Here is a 26,707-nt window from a genome sequence, read left to right on the forward strand (position 1 = left end):
TTTTTCCTATCACCTATTTTTTCATTTCTGGAGAGAAAGGTAAGTACAATCATCTGCAGAAATCAAAACCAATATCAACTGTTACAGGTTGGTCAGCAACTGCTCAAAAAGCACAGACGAAGTTACCTTGGGCAAATTACCCTATATATCTTGCACATCCTAAGGCTACAGCTGGAGCCAGCCAAAGCTTGTATATAGAGATTAGTGGGAGTTTCTGTTGGATTCAGAGAGATGGCAGAAGATGGAAGGCCAGGATAACTTGGCTGGAAATGAAATCTCTGACATTCATCTTGGAATTGCTCAGTATTTTCTGTCTGACCTGACAAACTGAATGACAAGCCCTGCAGCAAATTGAGATGCACCCTGCAGATTTCTGTAACTGTCACAAGGAACACACCTGCACTCACACAGCTGAAACCTCGTTTTAAGGACATACAACCAACCTTTCAAATATAAGAGAAGAAAGCACCACCACTTTAAAAGATAAACATTCCAGAATTAAGAGGTGAACAACATAGTTTCCCAAGGGAGATACAAGGATTCATTCTCTCAGAATTCCTGTAATACACAGCATGCTGCTGACCTCCAAGCATTCACAGAAAATTCCAGATCGCTATGGGAAAGGTTGATAATGCAAAAAATATGGCTATTTCAATGATACTCCATATCAAAAATTCGGTTTTAAATATCCTGGAAGAAAACACATCTGAAAGGACTCTAGGAATTACAAAAAAAAAAAAAAAAGTGAGGTTTCCTTGAAATATTCTACGTGGTGCAACATGTATGAAGTGTGTATTTCCCGAGACGCTTTTCTTAAGTATTTGAAGTTTTGACTAAAAGGCTATAATCCTGCTGTGAAAAACTTAGTTCTACACATTCAAACACCCTATTTTTAGCATTGTCAGAGTAAACACGAAGAGCTTACAAGACTCAGAAGCACTGGTATTTCACAGTGAGGGGCTCATTCAAAGCAGTCAGTGGCCACAACTAGTTTTGATTGCCGAGCCACTCTCCATCATATTTGAAAAATCATGACTGTCTGGTGAAGTTCTGAGTGACTACAAAAAGGAAAATGTTACTCCCATTTTTAAGAAAGGGAGAAAAGACAACCCTGGGAACTACAGGCCAGTGATCCTCACCTCTGTGCCTTGGAAGATCATGGAGCAGATCCTCCTAAAAGCTACATCGAGGCACGTACAAGATAAAGAGGTGATTCAAGACAGCCAGCATGGCCTCACTAAGGGCAGATCGTGCCTGAGCAATCTGGTGGCCTTCTATGATGGAATGACAGTTTCAGTGGACAGGGGAAGGACAGTGGATGTCATCCAACTGGACTTCTGCAAGGCTTTTGACATGGTCCCTCACCACATCCCTCTCTCTAAATTGGAAAGGTGTGGATTTGAAGGATGGACTGTTTGATGGATTAGGCTGGCTGGTCACAGCCAAAGGGTTGTGATGAATGGTTCCGTGTCAGGGTGGAGGCCAGTCACAAACTGTGTCCCTCAGGGGTCAGTCTTGGGACTGGTGCTCTTTAACATCTTCAATAATGACATAGATGATGGCATCAAGTGCACCCTCAGCAAGTTCACGGATGACACCAAGCTGAGTGGTGCAGTTGATACACTGGAAGGAAGGGAAGCTATCCAGAGGGACCTGGACAGGCTGGAGAAGTGGACCAATGAAAACCTAATGAGGTTCAGTAAGGCCAAGTACAGGGTGCTGCACCAGAGTTCCCCCAAAACTGCATTGGTGAGGCCATGAACTTTGACAGTGGGTATCAACACAGGACAGATATTAAATGTGAATTTGAGACACTGAGCATCTTCATTCCCTGCCACACAGTTATGTTAGAACAAGCGTGCACCTAACTTATATGTAGAGTAAGTCATAACAAAAATACGGTAAATTATTATTCCCACCAGCCCCTTCCTTTTAAGGTATAGGAACAGTTTTAAATAATGTACCTCAGTGGAAGAAACTCTATATCTTGTCCATGTTACTATCTATCCTTGGATTTGCTTTGTTAGCTAAACTTTGTGAGATTATTTTTCTTTTCCAATTAATTAGCCTAGAGCTCATGAAAATGCATTGCTTTCAGTGTGCTCTCAAATTAGTCTAAAATCATACAATTATTTACAGACATTTTAAAATGATATGGAAAGAGAAGTAGTTATTATACTCATTACAATGAACCCACACTGATGTAGACAAGTTGAGGCTGACTTTATATAAGCGTACGTACACACAAACAAATAATTTTGTTCAGCCTACAGTTTAATTCCTGTTTTATTTCTTATCTATGGCTCTCTTGTTTGAAGTCACTATTGGCCAACATTTACAATACTAAAAAGCTACAGTGATCAAGAGGTTTCAAATACTGAATGAAAAAAAGCATTACTGTAAATCTATTTTGTAATTTAAGTTTAGCAGAAGTTACAAGACCACACACTAGTTCTTTTCCTCTACCTTTTGAGAAATTACTTGCTTGTATTACAGTAATGGGCACTCACTTCATACTTGTGATCTCAGCTACAAGAGACAGACACCACAAAACGTTAAGTACAACTGCACACATTATTTTTAATTCACTTTGTAGGGATAACAGTTCGATCCTTCTTGACTTTTACTGTCTTTCCTGTGCCAAGCAACATTCCTGAGCTGAGAGAGAATTTCCAAATGGAAGAAAACAAAAATCCCTTGCATGCCTGAAAGAATACATAGTCTAGGAACAAGTAAGGGGAAGAGGAATCAGCTACAATTTAGAATAGCTTTTATATATCAGAGGATAAAAGAAAGATACAAGGTCTGAGACTTGCTGCTTTAATCCACTTTGTACATCCAAAATCTATTTAAAACACTACTTGATATATTTTCCCCTTTGTCCTTCTGCTCTCAACCCAATTCTGGCTCATTTCCTATAGCAACTTGTGGTTTGCTGCATGCTGTGCTGGCCTCCCCAGCCATACAGACCTGCCTGCCACCAGCTGCTCCTGCTTACAGATCACATCCACAGCCCCTTCTCCTTCGGTTCGCAGAAAATGCACCTGGCCACTGCAGTGGATCAGCAAAACAAAATCCCTTTTGACACAAACTAATACTTTCCTTTATTTGGGGAAAATATTGTTAAACAGCATACTCTACAAACACAGCTTTGCTTTCCAATGAAGTGGCATGTGTTTCTGCAAGTTCAGGGATGGAAGGTGAGACGTGACCTCAGAAATCTAATTGGAAGAGATAAAAAGAGATGCTATGTATACAGAGTACAAGCATACAGGAAAGAATCATTTCTATGGATGCTTGCAACAGCCCTGCATGATCCCGCCTCACATTGTTAACACTGAACCTGAGAGAAAGGCTCATGCTGGACTACACTACCATCATTTGCTTCTTTAGCTGTTGATTTTCTGTGCCTTTCTGGAGATCACTAACATCTAAAAGGATTACAATTGTGATGCAAAGGATTATGCACTTTACCTAAACTATGTACATATGTAGCTTTATTTACCTTGACCCTTCTGTTGAACATGCCTAATTAGTTACACCAGGCATTGCACTACAACAGGAGTTTCCTATACAGTTTCCTATGCAGTTTTATTCGCTAAATACCTTTGTGACAGTTTCTTGGCAAGAATTGCAGCAGAGAGGTTAACATATGTTAAGAATACATACAGCAGACATTGGTTAGAATGCAAGTAAATTGGAAACATCACAGCAGTAGCATTTCCTGCACTTGCAAGCCAAGTAAGTTCCCTTCAGGAGTTTGAGCCAGTTATCAGGAGCAGACCCTACGACAATGGCAGGGGTCCATCCACAGGCTGATACTCAGAAAGTTGGCTCATCAGTGGTTCTAATCCATAAACTAACACTTCAACCTCTTATTCTGGAGTCACTGTTCTGTGTAGCTGGTATAACTGCTCTGTGAAGTAAACCTACAGATTTGAAAAAGCAAAAGATAAGATCGAAGTACAGAACTAAATGTAAAAGTCCTTTCTAATGCAGGACTGAGATTTGCAGAAATTTTCCAGATAAATAGAAGTATGTGCAGGTGTGCTTAAAAAATTACTTCTAACACTAAGAACAAGATCCAAAATTTTTCTTCTGCTCACATCCTCTTCCCATGTGAAAAAATGATCAAGCTGTCCTTCTCCTTCCCAGAGCAGCAGCTCAGAGGTATTGGGAAAGGAAAAGGATTCTGAAAAGAGAGACTGGAAGCTTTTGTGTCTAAGAGTTTCCTTGTTCCCTGCCCAGCTGCCCAGAAGAAACTGGATGGTAAAGGAGGTGCAGAGGGAGCACTCAGCCTCACGGAAGCCTTCAAAACCATCAACACTTTCTTCTAATCTTAAACCTCTCATAACTATTGCCAGTCTCATACAGACAAACATAGACAGCCCCTTTGTCATCAGCATTGCATCAACTACTTTAACTCCACCAATCACTATGACTCCTTACCTATATCCCAAATCCCTGCTGACTCCTAACCCGTACAAGTAGTTCCTCAGCCAACACTTTCTCTCTCCATCTATTCCACCTATAGCAGAAAAGGGAATTTTTGCACTGTATAGATCTTGAGCCTTCAGCCTGGAGGGCCAGGACCTGTCTCTTCAGACAAGACTCTGCACAGGAGGTCCAACATATTTCTGACAGAAGATGACAACTGCGAGCATACATAAGTCAAGATGAAAATATAAAATAGAGATACCATACATTTAAAGTCTGATGGTTTCTCTGTTTTTAATACCTGGGATTGATAATCTGTGACTCAACTGTGTTAAATACTGTGTGCCACAGACTATTGTTAGTAAATCGAATGTTGTTAGTATTTAAAAAACAATAATAATAGTATCAACATAGCACACAGAGATCATGATTAAAACTTTATGACCATCAGAGAACAAAAGTAAATTTAAGGAGGGATTTGAAGTAGATGATGAAGAGAGTTGTACGCTTACATTGCCCAGATGCACAGGTTTCCTGGTCCAATCAAACATCTCTGGCACAGAGCAAATGACTTTATGTATTTATCTCAGTTGGTGCTTACATACAGTTAAGATATAATTACTTATATCAGCGGCCACATAGAACTACTAAGGCTGAATTGGAGGTTCAACGTGCTAACATTTACATGAGCTGCGTGTACAAAACACACAGAATATTTCATAAAAGAAAAGATACATATTTTACTAGCAAAATTTTATAAATTGACTGTTTTTCAAGCTTGACAGAGTACTGATTTATTCTAAGTTTCATACTGAAAACAGGTCAGCTTGATTTCTTGTCGTTATCCATGGAAGAGAAAAAAAAATCTCTCTGAAGAAACTTCTGAGTCAGGCTTGCTTTTTCCTGGACCGTTCACAAAAAAAAAAAAAAAAAAAAAAAAAAAGTGGTGTCCTTTGCAAAAACATTAGGAAACAAGCAGAAAATTAATTCCAACACACAACTTCCCTTAATGTTTTCCAGAACTTTTTGTTCTGCAATGGCACAATACTGGCATTCTGAATAGAAATCAGCTATTTCCACAGCCATGGAACATGACTTTATCTTAACTTCTTACTCCAGGAAAAAAAATAATCCCTGACCAAGTCTTTCAAAAAATCCCATCTAGCGAATCTTTCCTGCTTAATCACTGTTTGTGGTTGTAGACACACATGTATTCTACACTGGCATAAACTTGCACTTATTGCTATTAAGAACACTATCATTCACCCCATTACTCATCCCCCACTCTTAAGCTACTGCAAGCATTTGCACAGCCACTCAGTCAACTGGAGCTGAGTTAAAGCTACGTGCACTTTAGGAAAAAGAAGAGAAAAGAGATTGTAAGTTTGTCACCACTCCCTGCATGGCTTCACACCAAAAAGTTTAAATACCACCTAGGATCTAGTAGGAAGCGTAAGGCAGTTGTGGAGTTAAAAGAATTAGAGAGAGAAGCAGATTCCTTCTCTTAATACATTTAATCAGATTTTTAGTTTTTGCGGATCTAAATAGTGTAGCAGGGTCTGCATAAGCCTCAGCACTAGTAAACGATCACCAGAATAGGTCAGATATCTCTACTGAAATAAGTGTGCCTAAGATCTACCTTAGTTACAACTACAGATAACTTGACTTTTTATGCTCTTAATCACTACTGTTACATACAGGGTCTCAAACTAATGGCCTCCAAATACATATTTCTTTGTTTATTCAGTTCCAACCTCTCTTCCTCTTTGACCTGTTGCTTTCCACCCATTGTTCTTATCACTGATGCTCAATACTCCCCTCCAATTCTCCAGCAGAATTAGTCACTTCAGTTTTCTTCTTGCTGGACTCTAAACTTGTTATTGTTATTCTTTCCCCAGTATCTACTGATTTGTTCCACTGCCCGAGTCCTTCTGTATTTGTTTTTACCATCCTCAAAACTCTCAGATTCACTTGCTCAACCCTTTTTTGTCTTTTGCTCCTTTTCACCAGCTCTTCTCTACAGATCCTTTGCTTTCCACCCCCCCACCAGCAAACACACAAATAGTCCGTGAACAGAATGTTCCAAGGTGTTTTCCTAGAAGTATTATATAATCTATTCTCCATACCGAGACCTCACGCCAAAAATGAATATTTTTACCACACTGGACTAAACACATTTGCTGATAAACTCAGTTGTAACATGATGGAAAGCACAGCAATAATAACAGAGTAGCAAGGTCTGAGGCTACAGCAAGTGAGCGTTTGAACAAATGTAACAGCTGTGGGCCCAAAAATAATGGAAAGAATCTTCTTACCTTCAGAAGGCCTCATTTACGCAGAAATCCCCAGCAAGATACCCTTGACTCCACTGCCAATCCTTAAATGAGGGCTGGGAAGTGGCTCCACCCATTCCGGTCACTCAGTTGCATGCATGCACCTGAGATCCCCTGCCTTCCTTCCTACCAGGTGCTTAATCAAGCAAGAAGCCATGACTTAGCATTTCTACTACATCAGTCTTAGACCAGATTCACTCTTTGATGAGAAGTAGTAATTTGATATTCAGTAAACTCTCCTTTACAGACACCTGATAGACACTGTATTTCTTTTTACTTCAGTAGTGACAGGATGCAAAATATTTCACTATGAACAGAAGAACAATATCTTGATTTCAAATCATTTAATAGTCTGTTCACTAATAATAGTTTTCCTGTGATAATAAATGGTATACACTCTCTAATTCCTAATTAATTCCACTAACTTCTGTTGCAGTAAAATGTGTAAAAACATTAAATATGTTTCTTAGAATGTTAATTAATAAACATAACAAGAGTATTTTTGTACTTCAAAGTGCATTAAGTCGACTAACCACGCACAAGAAGCACCACAGCAGTGTCCAACAAATACTATTAGCTTTCTAACCTTTTACCCTATCCTGAAGCTGTGTTAGTAACAAGAGGGATCCATTAATAGAAATCAGTATAGTAACAACCACCACAGCACAAGGGCAAAAGAGCACTGCTATGTTCTTGTAACAGCACTGCCTCAGGACTTTTTTTTTTTTTTTTTTTAAATATTTGCATGTATATTTTAAACCTTTTTGCAATAGAATCACAGAATATCCTGAGTTGGAAGGGACCCACAGGGATCAAGTACCCTGTGTGTTCATTTGAACAAAGACAGGCACACACACAGTCATATTCTTGTTTTGCATATTAGTTTTCCACTTCCAAATGAAGGCAGAGCACATCAAAGACAGAACTGGGAAGCCAGCAAGACTGAAGACCTTGCATTGGCCTTCCACACTCTTAGAGAACTAAGGAAAATGGCCACACAACATGTCATAACATGTTCTACATTTACAGTTGTCATAACAAAAAACTAATAGCTACCTCTCAGGCACCCTCTGTATGTCATTCTCTCTCTTTTTCCTGGACAAGTAGAGCATCCAAATAACTCAAATTTTCCCCAAACTCTGTAGGTCTTTAGAAATATTCTCTAGTACAAAATGGAAAAAAAGATAGTTATCATCTACTCGTGCTTAACAGCTTGCCCATATAGGCTTTGTTTCAGGCATGAAGAGCTTCCCATGGAGAATGGTAACCTAGACAGCTTATAACAGAGCTTTTTTCTCAGGCTAGGCACTGCTATATGCCATGCAGTGAGATGTCTGAGTACTCCTCTAGAGCATCTGCAGCATTATATCTATCATCCCACTTTCTAATGGTGTTATGTCCCATTGTGATAAGTAGAGCACCAAAGAACTTGGACAAACTTAGAATCACTTCATGTTGTATACCTGACTTTCTTATCATTTGGAAAGGTAGGGGGAGTGTCCTTCATATTCAAAAGCTAGCTTTTTTTCAGACTATACAGAAGGATGTTTCACTACCAGAATATTCAATACCAGTTGAAGAGAATTCTGAAATAGCCACATAGGTAAGGAGGTAAGTACCACAGTAACCTATATAAAATATAACTACTAAACCTAACAAATTAGTTAAGAGGTGATTCAACACTTTTTTTTTAATGCATATAGCATCTTCTGAGTTAACATCTATTTCTGAAATAATATATATTTGTATGATAATTAAGTTATTCGGTTCCTTTAGTATTGCATGAAAAAGGGCTTTGGAGCTAGAAGAGCAAGATCTCTTCTATTTACCTGTATGAAATATCTGGACTTTACGGGAGGAACTGTAGTAATTACATGTATGACCTGTTATCCTAAATTGTGACCAAATCCAAATAGCAGCCAGTTTTCATGAATTTCTAGAAACAGAAATCTTCATGAGTACTGAAGACTTCCTTCCTTTGAAGCTTAACTGAAAGAAAATCGCTGAACCTGAGTGCTGATTCATTCAGACAGGACAGCTGGCCTCATTACTTTAAACAAATTCAGAAGTAAGATGTGGGAGAGACAGAAGGGCCTCTCATGAGAGCCTCTGATTGCCTGCAAGCGAGTATGCCAAGGTCTGAGAAAGAAGAATATATACTTCACTGGGACAAAGTTTGCTGTGGAGATTGATAATACTGTTAACTTTATCAGCAGATACACATGTACTGAGGATCTGGACTCCATTAAACTAGTTTTGAAATAGCTTGTAAATAAAACTAGAATTCCATAAGTTTTTTTCAGTTGGACTCACAGTGAACACTTCCATCAAGCTGCACTGACCTCAAGGTCTTTTGCAGTCTTTTCCTAAAAAAGAAAATAAATTTAATTATTCTCCCAGATGGTGAGCCCAGCGACTCAGACACTAATCCCCCAAGCTTACATCAGCCTATTCACAACACATCAAAGCACAGATCTTTTTTCAATCCCTAGAAAACATTCAAGCAAGTAGAAAAGCTAATACTCTTCTTTTTTTTTCCCCCTTTCTTTTGTCAATCAAACTGTAAAACATATTAAGAGAGACATTTGAAGAGTGGCAAAATCTGTCTGCTCTTTACAAAGCTAACAATTTAGGATGCAAAATTTCTGAAGCAACTGCTAACTATTGCTGTTATTAAAACACTGCTGAAATATGTATCACAAGTAGTGGCACTCACATGATATTTCTGTACAGGCACAGCTATAAAATGCCTAAGACTACATATTTAGCAAGATATTTTCCTAGTAACTTTCCTCAAGTGTCTGAGGAACAGCAGCAACTAAAGGTTAACCAGACCTGCAAGGAGGCTCAGGGCAGAAAGAACATTCAGTAGCTGACATGAGGAGTAATAGTCAAACCATCAACAAGATTGTTACAGCTAACTGATTTTCAATTGAAGTGTGTCTTTTGCTTGCTTTCTTTGTGCCCTTTAGGATGTCTGAAGCCAGTCTGCTCTTTTTATTGGTATATGTTACAAAGAACACTTATAGTTCACGTTAACCTGCACAAAGCGTGACTCCTTATTGAACACTGTTACTGAGGACGGAGATTTTTGTCACAGTACTGATCTCTAATCAGCTGCTAGGGAGAGATATGAGAGTTTTATACGTAAGCAAACACAGTTCTCCAAGTACATATGTAAGTGCAAAGAGTAATAGATTGGAGAGAGTAATTCTCAACAACTTCAATCCAGTGTTTAAGTTTTTCTGCTCTTCTACTAATAAATAGGGCTTAGTTGAAGAATTAAAAGTTATCTTACAGAATATCTTACTTAACTATAGGAAGTTGTGTTCATTTCCTAAGAAATGCATTAAGCACTAAAATCAGAATCATATTTAAAGAGAGGCATGGATTACAATTTTTCCAAGTATAACTAATATAGAGTGTTAAGACAGTTCAGTCCTGTTGGTGGATTTTTTTTCCTGCACAGAAAAATGATGGCTATCAAACATTACTAATACAGGATATTGGAACAATGTAATTTAAATTAGCTTTAAATCATTTAAATCATCTTTCCAAATTTCAATGTTTGTTTGCCCCAGTTATCTGCTAAGTTAAAAGGAAAGCCAAGGGCTTCATGACTGAGCAGAATTTCAAGGTAAAGGTCACACATTCCTGACTTGACTATACACACCCAACTGGAAACATGAAATTGTTGGTGATATGTAAAGAACCAATACCTGCTGGGGAAGTGAAAAACAATGCTACTTTCATAAAAAAAATTTCTCTCATTCAACTAGGTATCTCTCCTTTTGCACACATTGAACAATTACAATACTAATCCTTTGCTACCTCGTGTTGTATACCCTTCTTTAAAAAAAAAAAAAAAAAAAAAAATACAGTTTTCCTAAACAGATGCTCTTTTTGCTTTGTTTTCGATTTAGAGGCAAGACAGAAGTGAAGTCACTTTAAAAACAAAAGACTTCAGTCAAATTAGCAATGAATAGTAAACAAGAACTTTCGGATGAAGGATTTTACCAGCATGAAAACAAACATTCCTGTGTTGGGTAATAATGTGACACCTACACTCTGAAACATATACCAAGAGAAAAATACAACAGTAATACCAACAAAGGAAAAGTCACATAAAAACTCAAAATATATTCCAAGTTATTATTCTATCATTCCTTCAAAAAATACATATTCTAACTGTCACTGGGTACCTACAGAGACAACCCTATGTGATAACAAGCTGGCAAGAAACTGACATACATTCAGGACAGATAACAACAAAGTTGGCTGTGGAATCATATGATTAAGTTTATGGATGCAGATACTTTTTTTTTTTTTTTTAATAGACCAACTTTCAGCAGCTGCTGTCACTCCCACCCAGGCTATTTGTTTACTCTTACTCCTGAACTGTGAGTAGTTTACTGTGTCTGTAAAACCGGTGGTTTTATAGGCACCTTGTAAATGTGATAGACAGAATAATAGGAAACAAAAACAAACATACAATCACAGCTGATTGGCTAATTTACATTCAGCTCTGCCACAGCATGGTTGTACCACTGAACAGGAGAGAATATCTGCACTGAAAAAGAGACCCAGACCTTCAGAAAACAGCAACACAGTGATTCAGAAAACAATTCTGCCTCCTTAAAAAAAAAAAAAAATAAAAAATAAAATAAAATAAAATAAAAGTAATAATAATTAAAAAAAAATATATATATATGAAAAATGCACCTAAAAAGACTATCACTTGGAAGATGTAAATGACAGCACAACTACTAGTAATTTTGAGCACCAGTTAGTCTGTTAGAGATAAGCAAGTAGTAAGAACTGTTACTGGCGATAGTAGTTTGTACAGTATGCTATTAACATGTTGGTCTGAAGGGAGAAATCAAGAACCACGTGAAGTGTGTTCAGTTAAGAGTTTCTTCTAATCCTTAGAACTGCATTCTCCAGAGATTGGAGTGGAGTTGGCACAAATGGGACACTTGAGAGAAAGAATACTAGTGGAATAAGGAGAGCCATAAGAAAATGGAAAATCTGATTAACAATCTAAAAATAATAGGTAAAAGTCAGAGGCAAAAGATTCAGCTCCATGTAATGCAAGAGGATCTGCACAAATAAAGGGAATACAGGAAATAATCACTAACAAGGCACTGCAATAGTGAGATAATTCTACAGTTATCCCCCAGTAGTGTTTTCTCAGTGCCTATCTTTTTTGAGTCAGTATTGATTGTTGTGCTGTTACCAAAGTTGGAGGTGAAAGTAAAATGTGCCTCAGGGGTGAAGTCTCACAAATGGAAGAGCTCAGTTATTTAATAATCTCTTCATTGATCTGGCTCGAATTAGCTGTGACTATGAAGCCATGGAGACTTCACCAAGCCAGTCTCAGGGACAAGGTACAACCCATTATTGTTATAACTTAAAAAATAAATAAATAAAAATAAGAAATCTATTTACTATTTTTGCAGATAGAGGGGGAAAAACAAAACAAAACAAAACAAGAACCAACCAGTGGTCCTGGATAGCAGAAGTCAAACACAGAGCCAGGACTGCTAAGGATTTCAGCTTCTCAGGATCATTTCAGACAAAGGAAAAAAAAACAAAACACGTCAGTTAGAAACAAAAACAAATCCATATGCTGCCTAAGGGAGGAGTGCTAAGCAAACATACAGTAATACATTAAGATCTTCTCCCCTCCACTCAGACTAAAATTCACCCAGCCAGGAAGCACTGTTGTGTCGATCATGGTCTGAACTACTCTTTTGATTTTTTTTAAAAAATGAAGGTTTTATAGGGCCTACAAATATTAAAATCTATTGCTTCAAAATTATTTTCTAAGACTTTCAATGTTTTGCTTTTGGTGAAGGAGGAAATGATTTTAGTATCTCAGAACTGTGCACTTAACATGCAGTCTCAAGATTGCTGAGGGGAGAAACAGCTTTCCTCTCAAATGTTTGTCTAAATGTTTAAATGCTGCTTCCAAGCAAGGTGCATTTCACCATTTTCTTATAGAAAAGGCATAGACCACAGATTATGTTGACAGACTCCACCATTCACTGGTATCAATTGTGAAGGCAGAACATGCCCTCTAGTATTCAGGAAACAAACAAATTTATTCTGTTGCCATACATTTCTCGGCCTTGAATTCCTTCAGGTGGTGCCTCTTGACCCCATTTCACCACTCAGTTTTCCAACCTACATTCAGCCCCTGCTGACCCCCTCGTCCCTTGATGCAATCCCTCCAAAGTCCCTTGGGGATGCTCAGCTCCTGCAGAAACATATTGGTTATGTTTCAACATTCAGTCTACTGAACGTAGTAAAGTATTTGGCTCCACCTCAGCTTGATTTATATTGAAATTTGAAATACTGCGGCAACTCTGAACCCACTATAAATACTAAGCAAAAAGTATATTAACAGATAGAAGGGATCACACACATTTTCTTTTCCTAACTGCTATAGAGGAGTTTTATGTCTACAGAAAAGTAGGTTATTTCAGGGTACTTACATGCAAAAATACATCCCTGACATATCTAAAGCATCACCCTTAGCCTTTCATTAAGGAATAAGTAATCTAAATGTCCTTGTACAAAACAAGTAGGAGAGAAGCAAACTCTTGTTAGGTGTTAGGTCTCCTGAGAGAGACAAGGCTGCAGTGCACCTGAAGCAGCACATCCAGTCTCAGTTCAGCACAGCGCCCTGTATCCGCATTGAATGTCCTGCAGCCCCACCTCGAGGCTCATCAAACCCTTTCCCAAGGCTTTGTATCATGTATACATTGAAAGCTGATGCCTATCAAAGCATGTTTTGAGACCGCATGTATTCATTCTTTATGACTTGAAGCCCACAGCCATTATCTTCTAATCAGTCAGCATGTTAGCTGCCCTGTGGTGTCATAAGAAATCAAATAAATGTCTCAGTGAGGCATTTTCTGTACATATTCACCTCACATTTAGGATGCCCTTGCTGAGAGTGAATAAGAGCCTCTCCTGCTCAACTGGAAAACCAAAGTGGGCAGCAGAAGGGCTCCTGCAAATGCTACACGGCCAAGAGCCATTTCCCTGCAGCCCCACAGCCATGCAGGCTTGCTTCACAACCATGAGAAAGCCCTGACAGGCATGAAGGCACTTCCACCTGAAGCAGGAAGGCATGCTAGTTCGTCCCTTTCTTCTTTCTGCCAAAAACCTGTTAAAAACACTGGTTTCATGATTTTTCTCTTCTGATACCTTGAATTTAAAGGGATTAGTTGTTTTTTTTTGTTGTTGTTTAACTGCAGGAAGCAGGAAATGTGCAGCCAAATCTGCAGCCCACAGCTGAGCAGTGCGATCAGTTTCTACACTACTGATCTTTCAGAGTTCTTTCATTTTTTTGTAGTTTAATAATTTTTATATGCAAAGGATTTTGGTTTCATAATGCACAAAAGCAGATTAGGATCCATACCATTTTACAAGATACAGCATCCCAGAAAAAGCAACTGCAATATCTCACTTTTACAAAATGAATTCTGTAACTTCTGTTCCTGAATTTCCCATAAGATATGCATAATTTATTACATTTACTGTACAGATTTCTCACATACATAACAAAATCCTGTAATGTACTATAGTGCACTTTCAGTGTTGTTGGAACAAAATTTCATTTTCTATTTAAAGATCAATTCTAGACAAAAGAGAGAGCTTATTATAATGGCAACTTTCCATTCAAAATATCTTCTCCGAGTGTAAACCATGAAAAGTGTGAAAAACTTGTTTAATAGACAACAATAGATATCCACCATTCTTTTCTACTTCTCAGTGCTGAATTACCATCACCAGGAACACTATCTGAATCTCCTAATCAAGCACATATTTCTCCAAGTTCCAGCCACTCGCAAGTGCCAGAGCACAGAAAGGACAACCTTCTCAGGTTGTTACTGGCATTTCACCTACAAAGAAGGTCTGGTCTCCTAGTCCCAGCACCTCCACTGTCTGATAGAGAGGGAAATTAAAATTTAATTGTATTTGTTGAACTAGGGGACAAAAATAAAGTTTCATTAAGTATTCAGACATGTACTTATTTTTTAGGTTAATTTCAATAAGTTAGTATTAAAAAACAACAACTGGATAACACTGCCCACACCCCTTTCCCACCCCCAAAATGGAAGTTCCACAGAGTTCTGATTCTTTGAATATGTTCTAACAAAGGAATAAGGCCCAAAACATCAGGAAGAGGCAAGATGCAGTTAATAATCTCTCAGTATTCTGCAAGTCTATCATTTATACAGCATTTTTTTTCATAGCTGCCAGCAACTGTTTTCCATTCCTGAGATGCAGACAAGCTCTTCTTAGCATTTGGTAAACACTCATTCTTTTGTCCTGTGGCAACAGTTTCAAACCAAACATTTAAAAAGTGCTCAAAAGGTCATAAAAACTGAAACAGTGCAAGCCAGTTTCTCTCAAGTTTCATTGCTTTGAACAAATATACAGTGTCAGATTTTATTTCAGAATGATCACATACTAGGTCTAAGAGGAAAGATCTTAATGTTCCTTTGCTGCAAAAGAAATTACCCGGTTTAAGATGGTCTGACTGCCTTAACAGAAGCATCAAATTCATGCCAAGTACATGAACAGATATGCACAGGCACTTTGCACGGATATATGCCACAGGAAAGAAATGGCAGAGCCACAGTAGTTCAGAGCCACAGTACTTCAGAATCATTCATCACACTGTACAGAATTCAGCCTCCCACCCACTAAAGTTATGACTTCTGGACCAGGATTTAAGGCAGGCAGGCTAGAAAACTGATATGAATATTTTTTCCCTTCAAATAAACCTTCCAGGTGAACAGACTTATCTTGTAAAAACTTGGAGAGAGTTTCTATGCCTGATACATTATTTATGGCAGTCTTTCTCAAATCGTATGTATTTGCCTCTGTACAAAACCACTAAAACAAAACCACTTAAATTGGCAAGAATCAGAAAGTTTTGTATGCCTTGGTTGCAAGCAAACTCTTTCTAGCACAGCCTTATTTTCCCAGCAATATACAAAACAAATCCCTCATAGTATCATGCTAGAAGTCTTTAATATATATCTAAATAAAATAAAACTACTTTATACTATACAGATCAAGACTTTAATATGATTTTCCCATAACTAAGTATTTGTTATAGATCAGTATTACAAAACTGTAGGATATTGCTTTCAAGTCCACTGTTGAATATAGCAATATATCTTCTAATGTATCTTTTCAGAATAAAAGGCATATATTTTCTGATTGGAAAACTAAATTCTAAAATTAGTAGTAATAACTAAATTAGTCTAGTGACTTGTTTCATTATTGACATTGATTTGACTATTTTGGACAGGAAATACTGATCAAAGATCTTTGCCACTCATAATAATAATATCTAAAATCTTGACACTCGTACTACGCAGTAAACTTTACAAGATCACCCCGACAAATACTGTATGTTTAAATTAAATGATATGTATAGAATTTGAAGAACTATGCTCCTATTGAAGAAGTGCAAAGGCTACACTACTTGAAGGGAAAATATACTGAACTTAAAGAGCTGGAAGAGGCCTGAGTTGTAGACAAAAGACCTTTGTAGACCTTATGCTTAACTGCATAACGTGCTGGAGTGAACCTCCACATACTTAATTTCTGGATATGTTTTGTTTTAGTAGCATTGGAAAAGTAAAATAAAAATATTATCTCCCAGTTTCACCACCAGCTGATTGGCAATATGTTAGTTTTATATATGCTGCTGCTTATTTTTAATATTACGGTATGGTCAAGTGATTTTGTAGAGCTTTAATGATTTTTATAACAACATAAATGTACACAAAGAATTTTACTTAGTACTAATGTAATACTAAACTAATGTAGTACTAAACCAAAAGTAGAGGTTTGTCTTCATAGTAAGTTCAAATTTAAAAGCTACTCAGACTTTTACTCTCTAAAATGATCTTCCAAACAATGTTGAAACAAGCTGTAGACAGCAGTCAATTTCACAAAGGAATTACTCTAAGGAGAAATGTATTTACAGAAGCAATCATGTCCAAACATTTCAGAACACTGTTAACTCTTGCCCAATCTCTACCTTCATCAAAAGATGCTGATATAATTTCCCAGTGCATTTACAAGCAAGAAACTCTTAAGTACTGGAATGCAGAAAATCAAAAATCCTTCACTTGAGGAAAAGAGAAAATTTTCCTGTCTGCACAGGTGCTGATCTCAGCCCAAACATTTCTCCCTGAAAAAAAAAACAAAACAAAATCCAGTGTTTTTTCTGCTGCTAGAGAGTGAATCAGCTGACACACACGCACGGTAGTGTTGAGGATGAAAGAGGAATTTGCCATTTATCTTAAACAGAGAAGGAAGAGCCAATCTAGTCAGATGACAGGAAGATACTCTGGCAGTTGTACCTTTATTCAAGCTTGTTTAGCCTCTGAACCTGAGCTCCATTCTCCAGCCTCCAGCCATACAGCATATGTCAGGAGTTCAAAAGCTAGAGGTGAGCAAGCCTCCCCAGAATATTATAGGCTGTGTACATAATTCACTTGCCTCAGGAGGCACATGGGTGGTAGGAGGAGAGAAACACAAGGAAATTACCTCTTCTAGCCCTGGCTTCTCAACATGATTTACAACTTAAAGAATTTCAGTTATTCACCAGATTTAGCATACTGGGAAACTTTGATATTTGTGCTGCTAATTTTAACTGATTTCTGAGCATTTTTATTGATCCTACTGCTTTGCCATAAGCCCTTACATGAAAACAGCAGCAGGAATCTAGATAGCTAAACCTTTAGTGTTGAGCCATCAAGAACTCATGTCATAATAATATTTTTTCATGCACTTAAATACACACCAGCGGAGCAAATCTAACAATATCAACAGCAGGAATCAATTTTCCATTCAATTTGCATACACACAAATACAAATAGTCTGTAGATAAATCAGAAAGCTGAAAGCCTGCTTTGTTCTTTCAACATTAATAACATTAATATATGACATTAAGATCTGGAAGTAGAGATGTCAGTACCCATCTAGAACATATTCCTATAAATTTAGGGCAACAGGGAAGGCTGTTTGCCACCATCATTAAGTAAAGAACAAATCCCACGCTCTCTTCTCCTAGTTTTTGTTACTCATTCTTTCCTCTTCCTATACTCATCATTTAATGGTTGAGTCTTAAGGATGCTCTTTCTATTTCTCCAACAAAACATTCTCTCCCTCATTTCCAGAAATTCTATTTTCCAGAAATACATTTTTACCTTCTGATGATTTTTACTTGTTAACAATTTCCTTTTCCAGCAATTCATCTTCTTTACTAGCATTTTTATTTGTCTGTAACTGTAACTCTCTGAAATACAATCTTCGAAAAAGACAATAGGAATCTCTGCCTGAACAGTATCACAAAAACGGGCATTATCACCATTTACCTTTCAGTGAAACTATCTTATGCAGTCACTACACGTCATCATCTTACTGCTGATTCATTCAACTAATAGTCTCACAGAATACACTCTTAGAAAAGAGTGGGCTGTATGACTAATGTCCCTGACCTCTTTAATCTCCTTTTCTTTGCCTCTGCTCCATCCTTGTTGCAGCCTGGTGGCATTGTGTTGACAGAAGAATCTGCTAACCATTTTTAATGGATACTGAGAATAGTAGGCTACAAAATATCTTGGCTAAAAAGATTATCTTCCTTGGAGGTTGCGGTGCTCCTTTTCCAGGAAATGCCTATGTGAAATTAAGCCAATTAAGCCAAAGTGTTTTCAAAAGTATGTATATTTACTTACAAGAAATGGGATTAAAATGGAATAATTCTTTAATTCTGTATACTTAACTAAGGTAAAATCTTACATAATTTACCAGGAAAACAGCAGCTTCTTCCACCTAGCCACTTTTCTTTTTATAACAATTATATACAATTTCTACATTTTAACCATTTTCATGTGCTTTCCTCCAAATATGCGCAAGGCTAGTAAGGAAAATTTAGTTTCCAGCAGACAATCAAACAGGGTACAGAAAACCCTTGGCAGTAAAATGATACTTTCCTCCTTCTACTATCTAGTTCTGAGTTTTCAGACCCATCCTGGCCATCCAAGGGAGTCAGATTCCTTGCTTAATTTCTCTAAGTTATGTAGAAAGGAAAATTATGGGAACAAGTTCAGACTTTCTGTCCCTCACAGATCTACACAGCACCAATGAGGTGCAAAGAGAAACCATTAACACAAAGAATTACATCCCTTGAAAACACTGTCAAACCATTAGAGTTGAAGTAGCACAAGAACAGGTATAAAGATCAACATGAAACAGTAGGGACAAGAAAGTTATTTATTTATTAAGACCTTTTGGACTCTTCTCATACGCTCAAATATCAGGCAGACATCTTGAATTTTTTTAAGAAGCAAGATCACTGAACATATGCATGCTAAGTTGAATAAGCAGTAGAGAGCTTACAGGTCAGCTGACAAAGATCTTTGTAATAAACCATAATTTAAGTCAGGTTGGAGGTCAGACAAACTGTAAAGACTTCAAATGTTTCTAGGTCAGTCTAGAGCGGAGAAAAATAGGATAATTTGTGTTTTGCCTTATGAGGTACTACAAAACATTTTTTTCCCATGTGACTGCCAAATTACTGATGTACTGAGAGATTACACCTTGCAGAGCAATGGCCTCACCTTGTTCCCTATAACTTTTACAGATATAGCAAACATGTTGTGACTATACCCTGGTTCATACCCTGATTGTATTTGTGAAGTTGAGGAATGTGATCCTGGCAATGAGCAGAGTCAGGACCCCAAACTTAAGAGAATTAACTTTCAGCTATTTAAAGAATTACTAAATGGGATCCCCTGGGAAACTTAGGGACGCAAGAACAGAACAGAGCTTTCAACTCTTTAAGGACACAAGAAATCTCCATCTCCCAGTGTAAGAAATCAAGTAGAGGAGGCAGGAAACTGGCAGGAACATGAGGGCTGGCTTCAATGGATATGGAGAAGGCTGAGGTACTCAATGAGTCCTTTGGCTCAGTATTCACTGTCAAAGTTCCACATTTCCTATGTCCCTGAACCATGGGATTGGTTGAGGATCAGGAGAGCAAAATTCCTTCCACTGTAAGATCAGAGTAAGTACAAGACCTTCATGAGGCTGAGCAGGCACAACTCTGTGGGGCCAGAAGATACTTCTGGAGGAACTGGATGATTTGGTTGCCATTTTTTTTTTTTTTTTGGTTTTCATTTTTTGAAAACTCAAAGCTGTCAAGAAAAGTCCTGGTGACCTGATAAAGGGAAATACCACTCCTATATTCAGGGGAAAAAGCAAGACCTAGAGAGCTACAGGCCGGTGAGCCCCATATCTGTGCCTGAGTAGATCATGGAGCAGATTCTCCTTAAAGCTGTGTTAATGTACATGCAAGATGAGGAGGTGATCCAAGACAGCCAGCATGGCTTTACCAGTGGTAGATTGTACCAAATCAATCTGGTGGCTTTCTATGATGGAGTGATGGCACCAGTGGACAAAGGAAGGGCAATAGACATCTACCTTGAATTGTGAAAAGCCCTTGACTTGGGCTTGGGCACCACATCCTTATCTCTAAATTGAAAGAAGATGGATTGGATGGCAGGATTTTCTGTGAATAAATAATTGAGTAGATGGTCACAGCCAGAGGGAGGTGAAGGCCAGTCACAAGAGACGTCCCCAGTGCATCTGTCTTGGAACTGGTGCTTTTCACATCTTTATCAATGACATAGACAGTGTAATCAAATACCCTCAGCAAGTTTGTTGATGACATCAAGCTGAGTGCTGCCATTGAAACAGTAGAAGGAAGGGATACCATACAGAGGGACCTGGACTTGCTCAGAAAGTTGGCCCATGTGAACCTAATGAGGTTCAGTGAGATTAAGTGCAAGATGTTGCACTTGGATCAGGTCAATCTCAAAACAGTTAATACAAGTAGAGCTGCCAATTGCCAACTGTTTCACCAGAAAGCAGAAGTGACAGAAAAGTATCTGCAGAGGAGAATAAGGAAGCAATGTGTTTAAAAAGTAACTAATGTGTAAAAAAGAATGATCAGATAGAGGATACTTATGGATGAGAACAAGACTTTTTGTAAAACCATCATCTGAAGATGAGGAAAATTGCGATTTCTAAGGAAATAAAATTAACTAGGATGAAGTGAAACTTAAAATCTCAACTTACCTGTTTTAAATCGGTTATGCAGAAATAAAAAAAAAAAAATAATATTTAAAATGTAGCTTTTATCTCTGCTGTTGTTCTATGCTGAAACTTGAACATAGCCTGAAACTGCTTTCAGATAAGAAATTCATAACTATTGCAAAAGGCAAATCTAGCTATGTATGCCATTTTAAATAAAACTTAATTTAAGAAAAAGTGGGAAAAAGAAGAGGAACAATAGAAAATAGTAAATTAAGACAGAAAAACATAGTGGCACAAGGGAGAGGACGATCCACCTTTCTTCAACTTAATTAATCCTGATCTCTAATATCCCCTTTTTGTCCCATTGCTTCAAGATTTTATTATTTGCTCATTTACTGGTCACAAAGCCAGCACAGCCTTGCACAACATCAATAAACCTTTTAGTCTAGTCTGATGTGGCCAGTCTGTCAGACATCTATAATTTTTTCTGCTAACATTTATCATCATATACAGCTATGACATTCCGTGTGGCTTTGTGGTTCTCCAACAACTCAGTCACTAAGTGGGACAGATTCCTGCAAGACCCCTCTCATTACAACAAGCATGTAAATGCCACGTGAGGAAGCATTTTAAACACAATTCTTTCTTCTCCCCTTCCTCTGAACATCAATCTTAAGGCTGATTAGCAAAAGCTAATTCACTAAAATGTGTTCTTGGGACTCAGAAGAAAGAAAAGACATGAATGGTACTCACACACATAAAGATGCTTTTGCAAAAACCATGATTTTCTCTGTCCTGGACCATCTGCCAGAAGGATAATGATTATTTCCAAAGTTGTTTTAAAGCCACCAACTAAGAGCAAAAAAACTAATTTTCAGTATTTAGTACCCAGTATTAAGAAGATGTTTACACTATTTTCCTTTAGGCAGTGTGCTCCAAAGGATAGACATGTGAATAAGGATGCAGGAGAATACAATAGTGAACCACAGACAAGAGGTCCGTGTTACCTGCTTGTTGTAACTGCCTCTACCTCAGTTTATTTAGACGTAAAACATGAAAAATGGTAGCGATAATATTTGTAAAAATCATAATCTACTGAAAAGTGGGAAACTAATATTAGATGTTATTAACATTACAGCATCTAAAACTAAGTACACACTGGAACTTTGAAAGTTTGAGAAAAATCAAGTTCTCTTAATATCAGTTGTATAGAAAGACAACTATTCTATAAATAGTATAATAGAAATGAATTTTGTATTTAGATAAATTATAGAACTCTATCACTGTGTGAGAACTAAAAATAAATGATAGCTGATCACTGTGCTTTTACAGTCCAATAAAGTGCAGAAATAAATCACATTCAAATAAGTAAGACATCAAGCAAAAATTATGGAAAGCACTATTTCTTTTTTAAACTGGTGTCAGTTTTGATATATAATTAATAATTATACTATATAATTCTAATTATAGTTACTATCATTAGTATAATGAAGATAACTAGAACTAGAGAGTAATGTAAATAAATTCTCAACAAATATGATCTCAGGGTAGCCAGCCCAGATGAAATCTGTATTTGGATATGGGCTGAAGCAATCACAGAACCAGTGGAAGCTGCAGAGATGTTCAGGAAGGTTGGTTACTTTAGTTTTGCTTCCTGGAAGACCCCTGGAATAAATAATGAAATGAACTATTTATTGTTGCTATATAAAAAGTAAAGAATAAATAAAAAAATAAATAGCAGTCAACACAAGCCAGTCTTAATTCCTTTTCTGGATACTTAATGAGACCTAAAGGACAGGGACAACACTGTGAATACTGCATCTTGCCTTAGAAGTACTTTCAGTGCTTTGGGACTTTGGGAAATACCGACAGGAAAAAAAATTAAAAAAGAAAATATATGTTCCAAGCTGGTGTTATGGTTTTGTGATTTTTGGTTTTCGGTATTCCCCACATCACAACATCATGTGGGGCACTGGAAGTTTAACCGTTAATGCTCAAGTTCTGGGTACCTGCCCAGAAGAGAAGAAGAACTACATTCCCCAGGAGACTCTGTGGTCACAGAGAGGAGATAGAACTCCTGGCAAGGTCACCTGATGCGCTCTTCTTCGCCTGCTCTTCTTTGTCAGCTCTCCTCCCATCTCCCTGCTGCTCAACTGGACTGCGCATCTCACCTCAGCAATGTGGTGAGCCTATCCACCTTTCGGACATTCTCTCTCTCATTATATTGTATTATAGTGTGTTATCTTGCATTCCAATAATATATTTAGTAAATTAGTTTGTTTCTCCTCAGATTGTTGTCGCTGTTTTTAATTATTTGGGGGTCCCCTATTCCCTTTTTTGGAGGTGTGGATTTTGCAAAATCCCTCCGCCTCAGAACTGGGCCGAACCAGCCCGTAAACCGTTGTCAGCTGGCTAAACCCCTGCATCAAGTGAAAGTAAATTCTATCAAAATATTTCAGCTGGGGTTGTTCACATGCCTGGATGTGGTAAAATTTACACTTACACTGTCAGAAATTATAAAAGTTATGTTGCTGAGAATATTATTCAGGAAATATCTAGTTGTAAACATACTGGACAATCATGGTAAAATTCTGAATCGTTGTGGATCAGGCGCATCATTGAAAAAGCTAGTAGTTTGCTGTCAGCAAGTATGAACTGTGCTGGTACATAGCTGATGAAGATGTCTTAGTTTGAAGCCACATCTTAAGAAACAGGTGTACTATTTGGTAAGAGTGGTGTGCAAAGAAGTGAAGAAAGAATGACCTATACAGAAAGAGTAAAAATATATATATATTAAAACTTTGTAAGGGGAGGATTAATCACAGAAAAGTAAGCTGAAACATAAACACAGTCAAAGTAAAATCCTAACAGAAAACATCATGATCTATTTTCTATGATCATAGTGGCTAGGACAGGAAGGAACAGGCCTGAGTTACAAAAAGAAGTAACCAATAATGTAAACGTACTAGGCAAAATCTTCCAGACGATAAGGTGTGGTGAAGCATTGAAAGCTATTGCCTAGAAGCATGGAACCTCTAAGGAGCAGTGTTGACAAAAGCTGCTGGAAAAGAGCTGCAGCTCATGCTGCCCAGAGCAGCTGGGTGTGTGATAAGTTCAGAGATTCTTTCCTATTCTACATTGCTCTTAAGTGAGAAGGGCATACTGAAAAAAGGAAACTAATTCTAATAAGTCTTCCCTCTTCTTTCCCCATTCTCTAATCTCTCTCCTCATCCATATTCTGCTTCATGCACTTACCCACACACTCAGAAAAAATGCGGCCATGTACTACTAACAATCATGTCACGGAGGCAGAGGGAAGGGGAACCAGGTGCCATTGATTTCACATTTTATTCAGAGATCCGAGAAGGGAAAGATAAGGGGGTGTCTGATTCCTGATATGAGTCCTTTGCAGAAGCTGGGAAATGCCAGCAGAAGGGGAAAGCTTACCTTCACAGCCCTGTTCTGGATCAGAGCCATCTTGGGTGCTGGCTGCTGCTGTGAGGAGAGCTTGGAAATAAATTTAGACTTGTATTCCTTACTTAGCCTACTTACATATTCAAGCATACAGTCTTTGATAGCTAATCAGTGCCATGTCCTGAGCATTTTTCCAGCTACCACCCTCTCTCAACAGATCGTTTGGTCAGGGAAAAAGGATTAAAGCAGTGGATACATTGCACTTTCTGCAATCTGGAAGCAGCTTTTGAAAAAGCTATTCCTTTGTCTCCCTTCATTTCCACACCAAAATCTCACTGGGGCAGATAAGACAATTCAACAACCTGAATGTTACCTAACTAACATCACAGTTTGACTATTGCCATCAGAGTTGGGTTGTAAGATAAGTTACAAGCCCAGGACCTCTTTGTCCTACCTATGTGGGCCCAAAAGCAAGTAAGATAAAACTCCATTGTTCATAATGTTTATTTGTCAAGCGCTACTGAAAAGAAGTAATAATAACCATTTCTGAATGAAACTTGCTCATAGCAAGCCAACCTGATCTACCTGTAATGTCAGGAAGGAGCTATGAGACAAAGTATTCAAGCTGCAACTCCGTTACAGTTGTGGCTGCAAAATTACAATTTTAAGTATATAATTCCTAGATCTATCCTGCGAAGTCATGGAGATGCTTCAGCCTAGTGTGCTTTGAAAAGAATCATGGAAATTCAGATTACTGGGTTCAGTGATGCATGCATCTGTAGTCAAAATATTCAAAGTTGTTCCAGGTAGTACAAAGATGGAAGGGTTTGGTATGGTTTGGTTATCTCTCATGCCAAACTCTTCCATCTTAAAACTTACATGCCCCATGCATAGAAGAGGCCATTTCTGAGAAGTCCAGCTTCACTTTGGTCTTGTTTTATTCACTGGAAAATGTGTATTCATTCTTGTGTAAGGCAGACACACTTCCATTTGGTGAGAAGTTTCCTTAACCTATCTTTCTTGATGGAAAGATAACCTAGCAGGAGTTGTGATACTAATATTGGTAAGTAGCTGGGAAACAAGAAGTCTTGCAAATTGCCTATTCTTGGCTTCTGGGTACAAGCCAGGGCTATTGCTTTCACAGACACTGTGCTATTGGATTTTTGCTTTGTTTTTGCTGTAGGGTTGTTTTTGTTTTTAATAGCATTCAATCAGCTACTACTCTTACTTCCGATAGTTCTAAACCAGTAGTTATTTTAGTACAAAACAGATAAAAAACAGAAAAGCATACAGGAACTGAGAAACTCATTCTTGTGCAATGTATTTTCTAGGCTAACCCCATGAAAAGTGACAGAAAATTTAGAAATCCTAAGTATACTTTGCTCCAACACATTTCAGCTGAAACCAACCATAAAGAAATATGGCACTCACCGGGAGATGTTTGACTTTACTGAGCCTAAAGCAGTTGCAACTGCTTTTCTTCACACTCAAGGCTCTTGATACTTGATCATAAGTATTTCTGCCCCACTTCTGATCTTTCATTCAGCAGAGAAACATCACTTCAAAATCTCTGTTCAGGCAATAGTGGCAGTGAATAACAAAGTTTTCAAGCAGTCCCCATTCCTTCCAAAATAGTCTGAGCACATGAGTTAACAGTTCACTTTCAAACGTCTCATCAAAAACTTACCCATATATAGGGGAAAAATTTAGGCTGAAGGTCGGGTAAGGTAACAGCATTTGTATTCTGGCTTGTCTGCAAATTTCTGTTTTCTCAGGTCCTCGCATTTGACAGCACACTCTTCAGATACAAGAAGTCCACTTTCAGGAACACTTAACTTGTAGGAGAATTTCAAAAATGTCAAAGGATTTTAGGCTTGTTCATAAAATTAGGAACTTTCTGATCTCTCCACCTTTATGACAGTGGCACTCAGTTCAGACCCCACAGTTTCTTTTCTCGAAGGTAAATTTGTTTTACTTTGAAGAAGGAAGAGTAATTTGGTGGATATAATGGGAACACACTGTCAAGCAACAGATGTCAGCAAACAGATCTTTCCCACTTTACACTTTACAATCAGCTATTATGCTCAGATGGCAACAGCCCAGGATTTTTAGAGAACTTTAGTTTTGTTGCTCATTTCCTCTGATTGTGTGCTAAAACGGTTGTACTTGCTTGTAGAAAGATATTTGCAAGTAATTGAGCTATCAGCACCTAGTCCTGGTGCATTTCTTTACACATCTCTCTTCTTAGAAAAGTTTCTCTGTAATCCTTTACCACTTACTGCAGCCTGGAGAATAAGGAATGGGAATGCTAAGCCCTCACTCAAATCTGCTGCAAGTAAGCAAATTCTTTCCCAGTAATACTCTATATGCAATAAGAAAATTAATAG

At 37.8% G+C, this 26,707-nt stretch overlaps 1 long non-coding RNA gene across 1 annotated transcript in view; it reads right to left on the bottom strand.

Annotated features, from left to right (window-relative positions):
- The window catches only part of LOC116235064 (uncharacterized), a 367,124-nt gene that overhangs the window by 314,901 nt on the left and 25,516 nt on the right, over positions 1-26,707 (bottom strand). The window contains exon 2 of the long non-coding RNA XR_016468535.1: positions 9,084-9,136. This is a non-coding gene — a long non-coding RNA (uncharacterized LOC116235064). The remainder of the gene's footprint in view (positions 1-9,083; positions 9,137-26,707) is intronic.

This window comes from Phasianus colchicus, chromosome 8 (assembly GCF_987193195.1).
Source record: "Phasianus colchicus chromosome 8, bPhaCol1.hap1.1, whole genome shotgun sequence".
NCBI classification, from domain to species: Eukaryota; Metazoa; Chordata; class Aves; order Galliformes; family Phasianidae; genus Phasianus; species Phasianus colchicus.